We start from the raw sequence: 14,319 nt of genomic DNA on the forward strand, positions 1-14,319 counted from the left end.
TTATTTGTTTTTCGGGTGTGGAGTTTGGTGAGCTCTTTATAGATTTTGGATACTAGCCCTCTGTCTGATATGTCATTTGCAAATATCTTTTCCCATTCCATTGGTTGTCTTTTAGTTTTGTTGACTGTTTCCTTCGCAGTGCAGAAGCTTTTTATCTTCATGAGGTCCCAATAGTTCATTTTTGCTTTTAATTCCCTTGCCTTGGGAGATATGTCAAGTAAGAAATTGCTGCGGCTGAGGCCAGAGAGGTTTATGTCAATACTACCCAAAGCACTCTACACATTCAATGCAATCCCAATCAAAATTGCACCAGCATTCTCCTCGAAGCTAGAATAAACAAAGTATTTCTGAACTGCAAGAAAATTTTAAGGCATACATCCTTAATAATATCTTTTTTCATATTCCTCTGTTTCAATTTCCCCACTATTGCTAAAATGGAGAGTCATGTCTATTAGATACCTGTTGAATGTGCACAGCCATATAAGTGAATTTGTAACTGATCCACATGCCTCTTTATTTTGAAGACACACCTTGTTAAAACTGAACAGACTGAAAACAAACAAAAACAAACAAACAAACAAACAAAACAGACCTAACCTTTTGGTTCCAAATCTGATTTACTGTGATAAGTCTAAATTTAACTAAAATTTAACCCTGGTTACAGGGTTACTGGTAGCCCCTGAGAACTAGTCATTAGGAATAGGACTGAAACAAAGTTTCCTAGTACAGTTTCTTTTTTTTTTTTTTTCAACGTTTATTTATTTTTGGGACAGAGAGAGACAGAGCATGAACGGGGGAGGGGCAGAGAGAGAGGGAGACACAGAATCGGAAACAGGCTCCAGGCTCTGAGCCATCAGCCCAGAGCCTGACGCGGGGCTCGAACTCCCGGACCGCGAGATCGTGACCTGGCTGAAGTCGGACGCTTAACCGACTGCGCCACCCAGGCGCCCCTACAGTTTCTATGACATCTGCTTTTATTGTTTGCATGTGCATTCAATGTTACATGCATGCCTTCCACCACCCTTTTTATAAGAAAGGGGAAATTTCTTTTTTGAATAAAAACATCTAAAAGTTACAGTATACAAGCAAGCAGAATTAAAAGCATTATCATCTTGCAGATCTTTCTGTTACCAGGTTGCCTGGTTCTTGTACCAGATTCACCAAAGAATGGGAGATCCCAGACCAGAATGGGGAGATAGAGTTTATTGAGTAGAGAAGTGTAGTACACTTTCAAGAGTACAAGTGTTCCACTAGGAAAGCAAGAGTAGCATTGGCCCCAAAAGTTCTAGCTGCATCCTTTTGAGCTTGCTTTCTGCATATGTAAATTTGGCTTTGATTGACAGCTGTTGGTTATATAACCTTTTGGCTTCTGCAAATGTGCCTACCCATGATACATTCTGTTATAATTGTACTTATTTATGTATTGTATATTTCTAATGAACTTTTGCTGTGAACTTAAGGGCAAGTTGCACCTTATGTGCCCATGCTCAGCTCTTGAAGTCCCTTTGTGGCTTCTGAGGCAGCTCTGTGGCTAGACCTTTCTTGTTCTGTTAGCCCTTTAGAGGTGGTTCTAAAGCTGTGGCTGTTAACCCTGAGGGGGTGGAGGGACCAGAGGGTGTGGCCAGTATCTGCTATATCCCTCCTCATTCATGCCTAACTGTCTAACAATTCTGGCTGGAATTACTGTCTCCCCTTTATAAATAGATCTTGTTTTTCAAAAATTTCTATGATATTTTCCAAAAAAAAAAAAAGTATCATGTTTAAATATTACCTTTAGTCGGTTTTTAAGAACTCAAAGTTTCTTATTTCTTGGGCTACATCTATTTCATTATTTAAATTAGTTTTAAGGGGTGGCTCAATTGGTTAAACGACCTACTCTTGATTTCAGCTCAAGTCTTCATCTCACAGTTCATGGGTCCTAGCCCCACATAGGGTCTATGCTGACAGCATGGAGCCTCCTTGGGATTCTCTCTCTACCTCTTTCTGTCCCTCCCCCATTCATGCTCTCTCTCTCTCTCTCTGTGTCTCTCTCAAAATAAACAAAGTTAAAAAGTTAAAGAAAAACAACAAAACATTTAAAAAAATAAATTAGTTTTAAGATAGCATATTTATTGGCACTTGAGAAGGTCAATACAAAAATATTCCTTTATCTTTCACATGGGTTCTTAGCATCTTTCACATGAGTTCCTTTATCTTTCACATGAGTTCTACTAATAGATAGACCAAAAAAAGACAAATAGATGGTGGTGGTAGAGGGAATGTCACTTTTATTGTTCTAGAAATATTGAAGAACTGGACATATGTGTGACCAAAATGTGCTTACTAATGTTAAACCATGTATACAGACTGATCCAAAGCAGTGCTGGACAAATCCAAGGCCTTTCAGGCAAGGGCAAAGCCTTTTTCATTGAACATTTCCTGTAGCTTGGAGGACCAAAGAAAATGTTGTCCATGGGCAGGCATATAGGGAAAAGATTAAAAAAAAAAAAAAAAAGAAAGAAGAGAGGAAAAAAGGAAGGAGGAAGGAAGGAAGGAAAGAAAGAAGGAAGGAAGGAAGAGAGAGAAAGAAGAAACTGATTAAACTTGGAATTCCCAGAGTCCATTCCCAAATTTACCCAAATGAAATATATTTCTCCCTGTTGAAGGATTGTATTATGGGGTAGAAAAATGATAAGAGAGTTAAAGTAATTGATGTTTCTCTAAGCTGAAATAAAGTCAGGAGAAAGGAGGTTCACTCTAACAGTATTTATCTCATTCAATTTGTAATGTAAATGGGGAGCAGTAAAATCTGTTGAATTAGGCCAAATTTTACTGTCTAGGCTGTAGATGAGCTTTGGTTCCTGATCCTTGCCTTCAAAACATGGCGTTCTCAGGTCCAGTCATCAAAGCCAAAACATTAGCCTAACTGTTCCTTATAACTGGAACATTCTCTTAGCAATTTCATATAAAATTCTACCTTAGTCATAATTTGCTCAAATATTATTTTCTTAGTAGCTTTGGAAAATTATATCATCAGTTTATGCATTTAAGTGGTTTACCAAAGTATGAAACTTAAAACACCAGAGTTTCAATGTCTAGGGAGTTCGAGTTTTAGCTGAGCAACTTATAGAAATGAAAGTTAGGAAGGAGATCATCTAATACCACTATTCAGCTCTGTTTTATTCTATTCACTATTAAATTGATTTCCCTCAGAGGCCATGCTTTCCTCAGTAGCTATGCTTTCTGTGCTTCATTTCATGTCTTAGATGATAGATAGGTAGATAGATGATAGATAGATATAATTGATTGAAAGATAGATATTCTAGTTATATGTAGATATTATAGTTTATATCCTTTTGGAATTATTCTGGAAGAACCCAAAGGGGTAACAACTAGACAGCTTATAAACTACATCTTTTTTTCTTTAAGAAACAAGGGATGAAAGCAAAGAAACACCTGCCCCCTAATAGAGCTGACTTTTCAGACAAATGTGGATTAAATGGAAGAAAAAGTGCAGTGAGTACATTATCTGCATAAAATCTATTCGGAGTGCCTGTTCATTCAATGGCATGTTGTACTGTGGAATTTCATTCCTTCTAAGCAGAACTTTCTCTGTGGATTTTTTGTTAGCAACTCACTGGGGAGATGCCACTGTGAAAATAATTACTGAAACAACATAAAACTCTTAAACACTGTATAGGTGGGATAGATTTTAAGCACATTAGGTTTGGGGAATAAAGGAGCTATTCAAGACATGGGCTGGAGGACCTTTTCAAAGGAAAAAGAGGTAGTTTTGATTGTGTGTCCTGTTTGCTGGGCTTATCATTGAGAAATATGCTGAGCATTCCACACCTCCAAATTTTGACAAACGAGGTCTGTTTTGTTTTTCTATAGTATAGATTTCAAACTAGGTTCACATTTGCTACTTTTGTTTCCTGTTTGCTTACTATTGTTTCAAGGTGATATACATAACTGTAAAAGCAGTGGCTGTTTAATTTTCTGTGGAGGCTGAGATATAGCATGGTTTTAAGAACAATGAAGATTTTCAAAGAACTTTCTTTTTCTTAGAAAGTCATTGCTCCATTAGTATACAGATTATTATTCTAAGTCCAATTTATGAGAGTGTTACCATGTGCAATTTATAGTATTCTGCAGCACATTAAATAATACTTCTTAATATCACTGATAAATTGCTTAAATATCTTTACACATTATACGGTCTCACTATGGAACCACCCACTTACAAATAGCAGTTCAAATATATGTGGGGTTGCACAGAAAGTGAATAATGCAGCATCTCAATTTATAGTTTTAACAAGTGTCTGATGTTCCCTGTTCTGAGAGTCCATTATTCTATCATTGCTTGGTAGTATTTTTTCCTTCTTCTTTATCGTCTTTTTCCCCCTTAAGGAGATCATTTATAGTGACTTAGAAAACACTTACCACTTGCTTTTAATCTTATGGAATGGATGGCTTTCAGTTTCTGGTGAAAGTTAAAGCTTTACATAAAATGAAATAAAGTGATTTCTTTAAAAAAAATTAATGTAGTCCCACTTTCAATAATTACCCTTTTAAGAGGGTGGCAGTAATTGAAAACAGGTTAAGTATGTTTATTACCCCTAATCTTAAATCTTTTCTAAGACTTTCTAATACATTTTTTACATAGGCAAAAATATGGGTGGAAGAGAAAACTTGGATTGCCATCACGGAAGTCCTCTTTAACCAGTTTTAAAAGATAAACAGAAAATATATTTAGGGAAAAGCTTTGATCAACTTGAGTCAGATCCAATGAACCACTGGTATCTTGTAAAGAACCAACTTCCTTTAGAAGATGCTTATGTTTGGGGCGCCTGGGTGGCTCAGCCAGTTAAATGTCTGACTCTTGGTTTCGGTTTGGGTCGTGATCTCACAGCTCAAGAGCTCAAGCCCCACAGGGGGCTCTGTGCTGACAGCATGGAGCCTGCTTTGGATTCTCTGCCTCCCTCTTTCTCTGCCCCTACTCCACTCATGTTTTCTCTCTCTCTCTCTCTCTTAAAAATAAACATTAAAAAAAGATAAAATGTTTACGTCTAATTCCATTAAAATGCTTAAGATCCGCAAATTTTATTTTTAATAATTTCTCAGTTAAGAGAGCTTAATTATTTCAGGTTATTAGGAAATATCAGGTAAAACCTTAAAGAATTAGAGTAGCATATTTCTCTCTTCTTTCTTTGTCATTCAGTTTTTGTTGTTTTTAAGATTTCCACATAATGTTATATATAAAGAGAGATTTTATCCATTCTCTATTTAAGAAAACAATAGAAATCAATTTGGAATGTTAACGGGATTTTTTTCTTGATTTTTTTAATGGCATCCTTTATGTCTTTGAGCAAGCAACTTATATACTGTGCACTTGGAAAGCAAAATTATTTGGTTCAAGGGAGATTTCTCATGTTTTGTTTTTGTTTTTAATTCTACAGAACAGAAAGATTTCACAAATTGCTTAATCCTTTCTTAAGTCAAATATCTGTGAAGGTCTTGTTGTAAGCTATTTAAAACTGAGTTTTTCATTTTTTTTTTTTTAATTTTTTTTTTTCAACGTTTATTTTTTTTGGGACAGAGAGAGACAGAGCATGAACGGGGGAGGGGCAGAGAGAGAGGGAGACACAGAATCGGAAACATGCTCCAGGCTCTGAGCCATCAGCCCAGAGCCCGACGCGGGGCTTGAACTCATGGACCGCGAGATCTTGACCTGGCTGAAGTCGGACGCTTAACCGACTGCGCCACCCAGGCGCCCCTGAGTTTTTCATTTCAATGTATCTGTGAGTCACGCAGAAAATTTGGGACTTTAATGATAGTATCTCCTCATCCAAATTTCACAATGTAATGGATTAGGTCAGAATTTCTGAATTGGTACTAACTGAACATTTCTAAAATGGTCTTTCATTTTTTACATAGTCCCTGATGTACCTGTGCTTGATTGAGAAAGAATTCCAATGGTTTCCAATGGCTTCACATCAACAAATAAAGAGAAAGCAGAATGACTATTTAATAGCTCTGGGTAGATCCAAAGAACTCATGACGTTCCTTAAAGTGTCACTTCAATTATTAATTAAAACTGTAGACCAGAAGCAATAGATATGAACTAAACTCTGAAAGACAAAAGAAACAGAGGCAAGTCAGAAGGCAGTTCTCCTAGGTAAAAACTAACCATTTGTCTCCTGATTATGTAAATTACATCACCACATTTATTTGATGCTTGCATGGTTCTGAAATACCCATGTGGGGATCAGGTTTCTAATCAATGCCAAGTAAGTCAGAATAGCTCTTTGACAGAGGAATTGTTCTACGCCTTATCAATTTCGCCTTTGGGGACCCTTTAATGGAAAGGCAAATTTGAAATATGATTTTTAATTCAATTTAAGATATTTTGCTCCTGATTTCTAAAACTAAGATACTTTTCCTAATTTATGTTATCAGTTTTATTTATTTTTTTGTCAAAGGCATGTTAAAAACTGATGAATAACCTTGGGGCGCCTGGGTGGCTCAGTCGGTTAAGTGTCAGACTTCGGCTCAGGTCATGATCTCACAGTCAGTCCATGAGTTGCAGCCCCGCGTTGGGTTCTGCGCTGACAGCTCAGAGCCTGGAGCCTGCTTCCGATTCTGTGTCTCCCTCTGTCTCTGCCCCTCCCCTGCTCATGCTCTGTCTCTCTCTGTCTGAAGAATAAATAAAAACATTTAAAAAAAAAAAAAAAACAACTGATGAATAGTCTAATATGCTTTGGCATTTTTCTCTTTGTGCTACAGTTTGTTTTTTTGCACCTATTTGTGTGAACACCACTCGTCAGTATTCATTATTTATTATTATATATATTATATATTTATTTATTATGCATTATTATTATTATTTATTTTATTTAATATTATTTGTTATATATATTATATATTAATATATATTATTATTATTTATTATATATATATAACATATATATATATATTTGTAAAAGCTAAGTAATAGGACATTTTTATTGAGTGGAGGAGATATCAGGAAATTGAAGGTCATTAGTAACAGGGCTCCAACAACAAAGAGCAAAACCAATAAGAAATTCTACATCATCAAAATTTTATAAGAAAGCAGTATATAGATTTATAAATTCCTCTAAATTGCAAATTAAGTATCTGCATATATTTCATTCTATGATGGTCCTTTTATATTGTGATTCTGAAATTCTGTGGTTGAGGAATCTCAATTTATTGAAGTATAAATGCAAAACTTTAAAAATTTGTTTTCAATAATTGATACCGATGGTGCTTCGAGAATTTTCTTTTATGTTGGCACAGTGAGCTTTGTTCACAATAATTTAGAGCCGTCCCACCTCTTTTCTGGTATTTTCAGTTATTAAAACAGTTTAGTACAGATAATATTTTAATTTTGTATTGGAGGCAAAGCCCTCTTCATCTCACCGTCATTACCAGTTTATTAGTAGTGCTAAGCTTCTTGCTATAAAACTTGGGCTATGATGGAATCATGACAGGATTCTTTTTAGAGTTTGCCATGCTTGCCTCTCTGCTGTTGTAGCAGGGAAGGGTAACAGCCCTTATTAAGTTACCTGTCCTTTTTTGTCATTGTAATTGCTGTTTCCTTATATGACCATCATATGAACATCTTTATATCATTTATCTCTAGATAACAAAACCTGGTGTGTATGTTTGTGTGTGTGTTTAATTGATTACTTAGTTGCATGCATGTTTTGTTTTCCAAAGTATATTGTAAAGCCCTTGACCATAACAACCACATATTTTGCTTTCTCATATGCTCCTATTTCTTGGTATAATGCTGAGCATGTAGAAATACTTGATGAATGGTAGGTTAACAACTACTTACTAAACCACTATTAAAATAATGATTAAGTGGTTAAATTGATTGTGATGCTTACTGATCTTATTCAGATTTCCTGTGTGTATAATTATCTGACTACTGTGGATATTTGTAAAGATATCATCTATATAGACATGCTAACATAGTCACCATATTTTATTGTGGTGGTATTCAATGTGAATGTGACATGACCATTTTATTTCCTTTTACTCATGTTCATCAGCTCTTAGAGTTGATAATAATGTACACATCATCTTTTCCTATGTGTGCTATGGTGGAATGTCCTAGTTTACTATGTTGACTATGGTGGAATGTCCTAGAAATCTTCCGGTGTCTTTCCAGATTAAGTCTCTTCATGAATTCTCTATTCTGCACCAATCATTCTTGAAACTGACCCATATAGAAGATCAAATGACTCCTTTGACCTCCAACTTCTGCTTGGGATCAATAGAAGGCTTTGGCAGGAGATCTTGAAGGTAGGATTACTGTGAGGTCAGGGTTTATATTGACCTAAACCTTTTTTGTTAGATAATTTAGGTTGGCTGCATTTCTGTATTGACTTCTACAGCTTCTCTCAAGGATAATTATTTTTCATTGTTCTATAAGTAATCTTTCTTCCACTTTCAGGTCTAGGGTGGCAACAGCTCCCCTTCTGTTAGTAACCTTAAGATACTGCACCATCCCTGTTGTTTTTCCTAAATAATGCCCATACTTTGCTAAATTCCCCCCTTATTAACTTCTCCTTAAATCATCCAATGTGAGCATACCATCTGTTTCCCACTCATAATCTGACTTACGTGAAGGATGGCAACAATTATGAATCCTACTACTTACTTTTATCACATTTCATATCAGATGACTTAGATGCTTATCGCTAGTTGAACGATGTATGGGATTAGACCTTAGGAAATGAGTTCCTCTAGCAAAACCTTTCCACTTGTGCTTAAGATGGAGTAGTAGGGGCTGGGTTTACTGTCTTGTATGAAACAACTAAAAAAAAAAAAAAAAAAAGGAAAGAGAATGAAAGAAAGAATGGAAAAGAGAAAAGAGAGGGGGAAAAAAAGGTTTGCAGAATTTGAAAGCAACAAAGAAAAATGATTCCTGAGAAAAGGGATTCAAACAAAGTGAGCTCTAAAATGTCTCTCCTTTCATTTTTATTTTTTTCATTTTTTAAACATGTTTATTTACTTTTGAGAGAGAGAATGCAAGCCAGGAGGGGCAGAGTGAGAGACACACAGAATCCGAAGCAGGGTCCAGGCCCCAAGCTATCAGCATAGAGAACTGACAAACCACGGAATCATACTCTGAGCTGAAATTGGTAGCCCAACCCACCGAGCCACCAGGAACCCCTCTCCTTTAGTTTTTAAAGTTTCCAGGTGGCAGCAGAAGCAAAGGAAACCCAACCAGAGCCAGTGGTGCCCTGGAGTTGTTGAGACAGTGCTAGGAATTGAGGAAGGCCTAAATGGTTTAGAGTTTTCAAGGCAGAACAGTGGTCGGAAAGAGCTATGCAGAGTGAGTTCTACAGAGATGCGAAGGATTCCCTAAGTCTTTAAAGGAATACTAATTGGTGAAGGAATGTGAGAATATGATGTAAGGGAGGGTAAAGAACCACCCAGAGAAACGAATGAACAGAAGAGCTGTCAGTCCTCACACAGGATCAGAGCTATTCATATTGTCACCAGTCAAACTGGAAAAATTTCATTATAAATGGCCTGGGGTTAGAGTACTCATAGGGCATTGCATCATTGGTAGGGTAAAATTAGCTCTAGACTAAAGGCTACTCTGGTCCTGTCTAACAACACGTAAAAGTAAGCCTCAAAAGGCTGAAACTATTTACAAAAAATGTAATAGAATCCCAGAATGAAACTTAAGAGTTAAAGGAATATAAAAATGTCTATCAAGGCAAAATTCATATTGTATGATATCCAATAAAAGATTATCAGTCATGCAAAGAAGCAGAAAAATATGATCCATAATGAGGAAGAAAATTAGTCAAAAAAACCCCAACAGATCCAGAAATGACATTGATATTATAATTAATAGACAGGGATATTAAAAGTTATTATAACTCTTAATATTAAATGTAGGAATGCTCCTTAAACATCTTGGGTTCAAATCTTAATATCTTTGAAACCTTGGACAAATTTCTTAACCGTTTTGTAGTTTAGTCTTCCTCATTTGTAAAATGGGGATAATAATATCCCTTACCTCCAAGGGTTATTGTAAGGAATATATGGGGATATACATAAAGCTCATAAAAATGTTTGTTATATAACATTTTTTAAAACCCACTAAATTTTATCTATAATTGTGGTCTCAAGAAACTCACATTATCAGGGAAGTTTACAAGGACCTCAGTGAAGTATTTCTGCAAAGTTATGAATAAATGACCTTTTGAAACAATTCCTTTGGAGACAATTTTGCCCAAATTATTTTGTGTGGGTGGTCTCATAATGCCCTTAAACATAGCATTTTTTTCTGATGTCTTCTTATTGAATGGATAGAATGATAGAAGAGACAAGATTTTGACTATTGTCTAGGTCTTTTCTTTACTATTCAGAAAAACTCAAATCTGGATTGACTTGAAAATTAAGCCTTTAATAATATAGAAAAGGATTATTCACAGTAGTTTTTTACAAAGACATTTTCTTTCCTCCTAATGGTCTTTCAGAAACAATTTTCAACATTTAGTATCATTAAATCCTTTAATTGGTGACCTACTGTCTGATGCTTGGGAAAAATTGATACAAACATTAAACAGAATGCAGAGATGCAATGAATCTCAAATTCATAGCTCTGTCCTTTTGATGGTTGTTATAAATGCTTAAAAATAATAGTGATTTACTGAGTTCTCAATAGTGAACTATTGAATACTGAATTATTCATTGAATGTCTACTACATCAATAATCATTATGTGAGAAACTGTTCTAAGTAGTCTCAGGTCTCTCTACTCACTGCTTCTGTCTTCTGTCCTTAACCTGATGGTTGTTTGATCCTATCCAAACTTTACCTATCTTTCAGGTTGAGTTCAATGTCTGTCGTCTCAACCAAGTCATCAATAATGATGAGGTCCTCTTATGAACTTCTGGCACTTATTTCTCAACCTGTCATTTCAAAATAATTATATACAGTTTTCTGATGCCTTTTCTAGTATTTAAAATTTGATATGCATATTCTGACTGTATGAATTAAGATCTGTAATGGCAAGAGGTTTTTTTTTTTTTTTTTTATTAGCACAGTACTCAACATTCAAAGTGTTGAATCAATAATTAATTTCTTTCCTAATGATGTTCTCTCGGACAGATTCTACTCTGATTCCACTTTATAAAATGCACTGAAACACACATACTTGCATTCTTATAGCAACTCTCAGACATGCTAAAAAATTTAACAAATTCTGCTTTGAGAACATTTTATTTGATGTTCTAGACCATACATACTCTCTCTTTGTTCTTCTGGGTGGCTAAAATTATAAAGCACTTTACTTCTTCATGACTGACTTTAAACCCGGATGTGGTAACATGCCAATCTTTTCTAATTTTGAATGCTATTTGCAATCTGGATTATTGCATGCCATTTGGAAAGTACTTGATCAGACATCTAACTAAATTTCTCATGGAAGTTAAACTTTTCCACAAAAAGAGAGAGAATATGCCTCAAACTCTTTGAGGATTTGTGTTTGGCATGTCCTGTGCAAGTCCTTTACTCAGAAGGAATATATATGAGATGGATTGCTGCCTATACCAGATTCTGAACTGTTTTAATCCATAAAATACAGAGTAAAGATTTGTCTATATGAGCGAGGCACTACAGTTTGTGGGGTACATGAGGTAGACTCTTGGTTATAAGCATTTCAGAGTACAAATGCTCACTCCATTCTTCACTCTTTTTCTTAAGAAACGTACCAATCCAGGGATGTAGATGGATGGATCAAAAAGAATAACCTGGGAGTTATTTAAATTCATTAAAAAGGTTAATTATTTTCAAATTTTGGTAACCGGACTCTTACTAGTAATACATTAGTGCTACACATCTTACAATTGGCCATGACATATGGTGCCAGTAGGGTCATTGAGAATCCCTGCCCTATGTAAATATCAAAGGGATTGCACACCAAAGGGTCTAGGAAGTATAGTGATAAAGACTGATGACCATGCTGTACTTATTAGTCTAGTCTACATCTGAGGTTAAGAACTACTAGAAGATGCTGTAGGTTTCCCAGCTCTATCCCTCTGGCATTCACAGCCTTGTTAATGCAAATGCCTTCAGGTTTTATTCTAAAGGTTTTTTCTGACTCCACATGTCTGAGTCAAGGCAAACCAGAAGCACTAGGGAGTTAACTACTAATGACTACCCCCAGTCCGCCCCCAGCTGCCCATGAATTACAAATGGCAATTGGTATATAAGTACTCCAGCTCTCTCTTTCCTCCCATTGTAAAACTCTAGGACATATTTCTCATCCTCTGTCAAAAGTACAAAGCCAGACTGAGTCCTAGTTGTCCACAGTGTTCACCTGCTTATGAAACACCCTATATTGGCTTTCTTCCCTTCTTTGCCTCACTTCCCTACTCTCCTGAGATGTTCACCTCAATAAACTACTTGCACATAAATCCTAATCTCACAGTAGAGCTTCTGGGAGAACCCAGTATAAGCCAGACACCAGACATGATTATCTTTTCTTTGCACAAACTGTTCTCAAAGCTGAGCACACTTGAGATCTTGCAGGGCAACAATGAAAGAATAGCAAGAATTGTTAGCCCTTCAGTGAATAGGTAAATTGTAAATCAAGACTGGTGTCTTTCCCAGGAGTCTGTCTTCATTGGGTTTCACTGTTAAAAGAAAAACAAAAATGTTTAAAAGGTGGTAGAGAAAGTTAGCACGCTGAATCATTACATTTCATGGTCTAAATGTATTGTCTAGTTTTCATCAATATTTGTTTGGCACTATAGTAATAGACAAGGTCACCCATAAGCATTTATGTCTGGCAACTTGATTTTCATAGGTTTATTGCTTAGACAAACTGACTTTGATATTTTTCACTGAGCTTGTCAGTATAAACAAACTTATTTTAGATTTAATATTTTATTTGATTCTTCAGAAGACAGTTATATTGATATTTAATCTAAGGTGCTTTTTTCATTTTGGAATACTGAATTTATACTACCCAGAGATTGTGAAGGAAACTGAGGTTGATTTATTGTTCTTTTTGAAATGTAAAGGATGCCATTTGGTTCTCTGAATAGACAATATGAATAGAAACACCACTTGGATTCAATTCTGGGTTTTTCACTGATTTATAAGTCTAAGTACCATCTAATTAAGTTCTATATCTCTCAGTTCCTCTATATGCCAAGTGGAGAACACTATTTACCCCCCATTTTATAGTATCAATATGTGATTAAAAGATTCATGAGATGATTTTTCAGAGAATAATGTCTAATATGATCTACTTAATCAACCAACAGTTTAACTTGTGAAAATTTTAATTTTGCCTTGAATTTCCATCCCTAAAACTCTGATAAGAGAAAGAAACTAACTATATGGATGACATTGTATCCCTAGGGTCTGGTGGCGTAGGGAGTTTTACGAAGTTTGGCCCCATCTAGCTCTCCTTGCTGTTAGACATAAGATACCTAAGGTGCTTGGGTACTGCTCCAATTGGTTACCTCTTTCTCTGTATTTTTTTCCCCCAAGGCTATTATTTTCACCCCTGCTAACATTTAGACCACTGACAGTGAAGTGGCAGCTACTTCTATCCTGCCAATTATACGCAGAGACATTGCTCAATTACAAGGGGTACTTTATCTTTGAATGCATTATATATTATACAGTTGGGAACCCCTAAAGCTGAACAACGCTGCAGTGTGAACCAAGAGGTCCCTTTTCTAGGTGCTGGGACTGAGGGCTCATTCCATAGCCCTCTTAGAGTTGTGGATGTTGCTAATAAGTAATTCTAAAGGCTAGCAAGAATTGAGGATTTCCCCTATGCTAACCACTGTGCTCGCCACTTTTTCCGCACCCCTTATGTGATCCTGAAAACAATTCTGAGAAGCGTCATTTTATTCCCATCTGGTAAATGAATTGAGGCACATACCTGAAGCCTAATGTATAGCTTCCCCGCCCTTAAGTTCCTTAGATTTAGAAGCAGATGGACATGGTTTAAATCCTGTTTTTCCTACTTCCCAATCAAGTAGCCAAAAGCTGTTTTCATAATCGCTTTCAATCTCATTTGCCAGTTCTGAAGTATGGGTCTGACAGTAGCTTCCCGGCATGGTTTAGGACTGTTTTGTCAGGCCAAATGAACAAATCATAACTAGATGACATGTTTTGTAAAAAATAAATTGTAATTTTATATTTATTATTCACATTTTTAAGTTAAAGGAACATAGCTGCAATTCTTTCTCACTCAGAATCTCCAAAAATAGAAAAGAAAATCTTAGTGTATTATACCCAATGACAATTTCAGTTTCATGGAATGAAA

The sequence above is a fragment of the Lynx canadensis genome, chromosome B1 (assembly GCF_007474595.2).
Source record: "Lynx canadensis isolate LIC74 chromosome B1, mLynCan4.pri.v2, whole genome shotgun sequence".
Lineage (NCBI taxonomy): Eukaryota > Metazoa > Chordata > Mammalia > Carnivora > Felidae > Lynx > Lynx canadensis.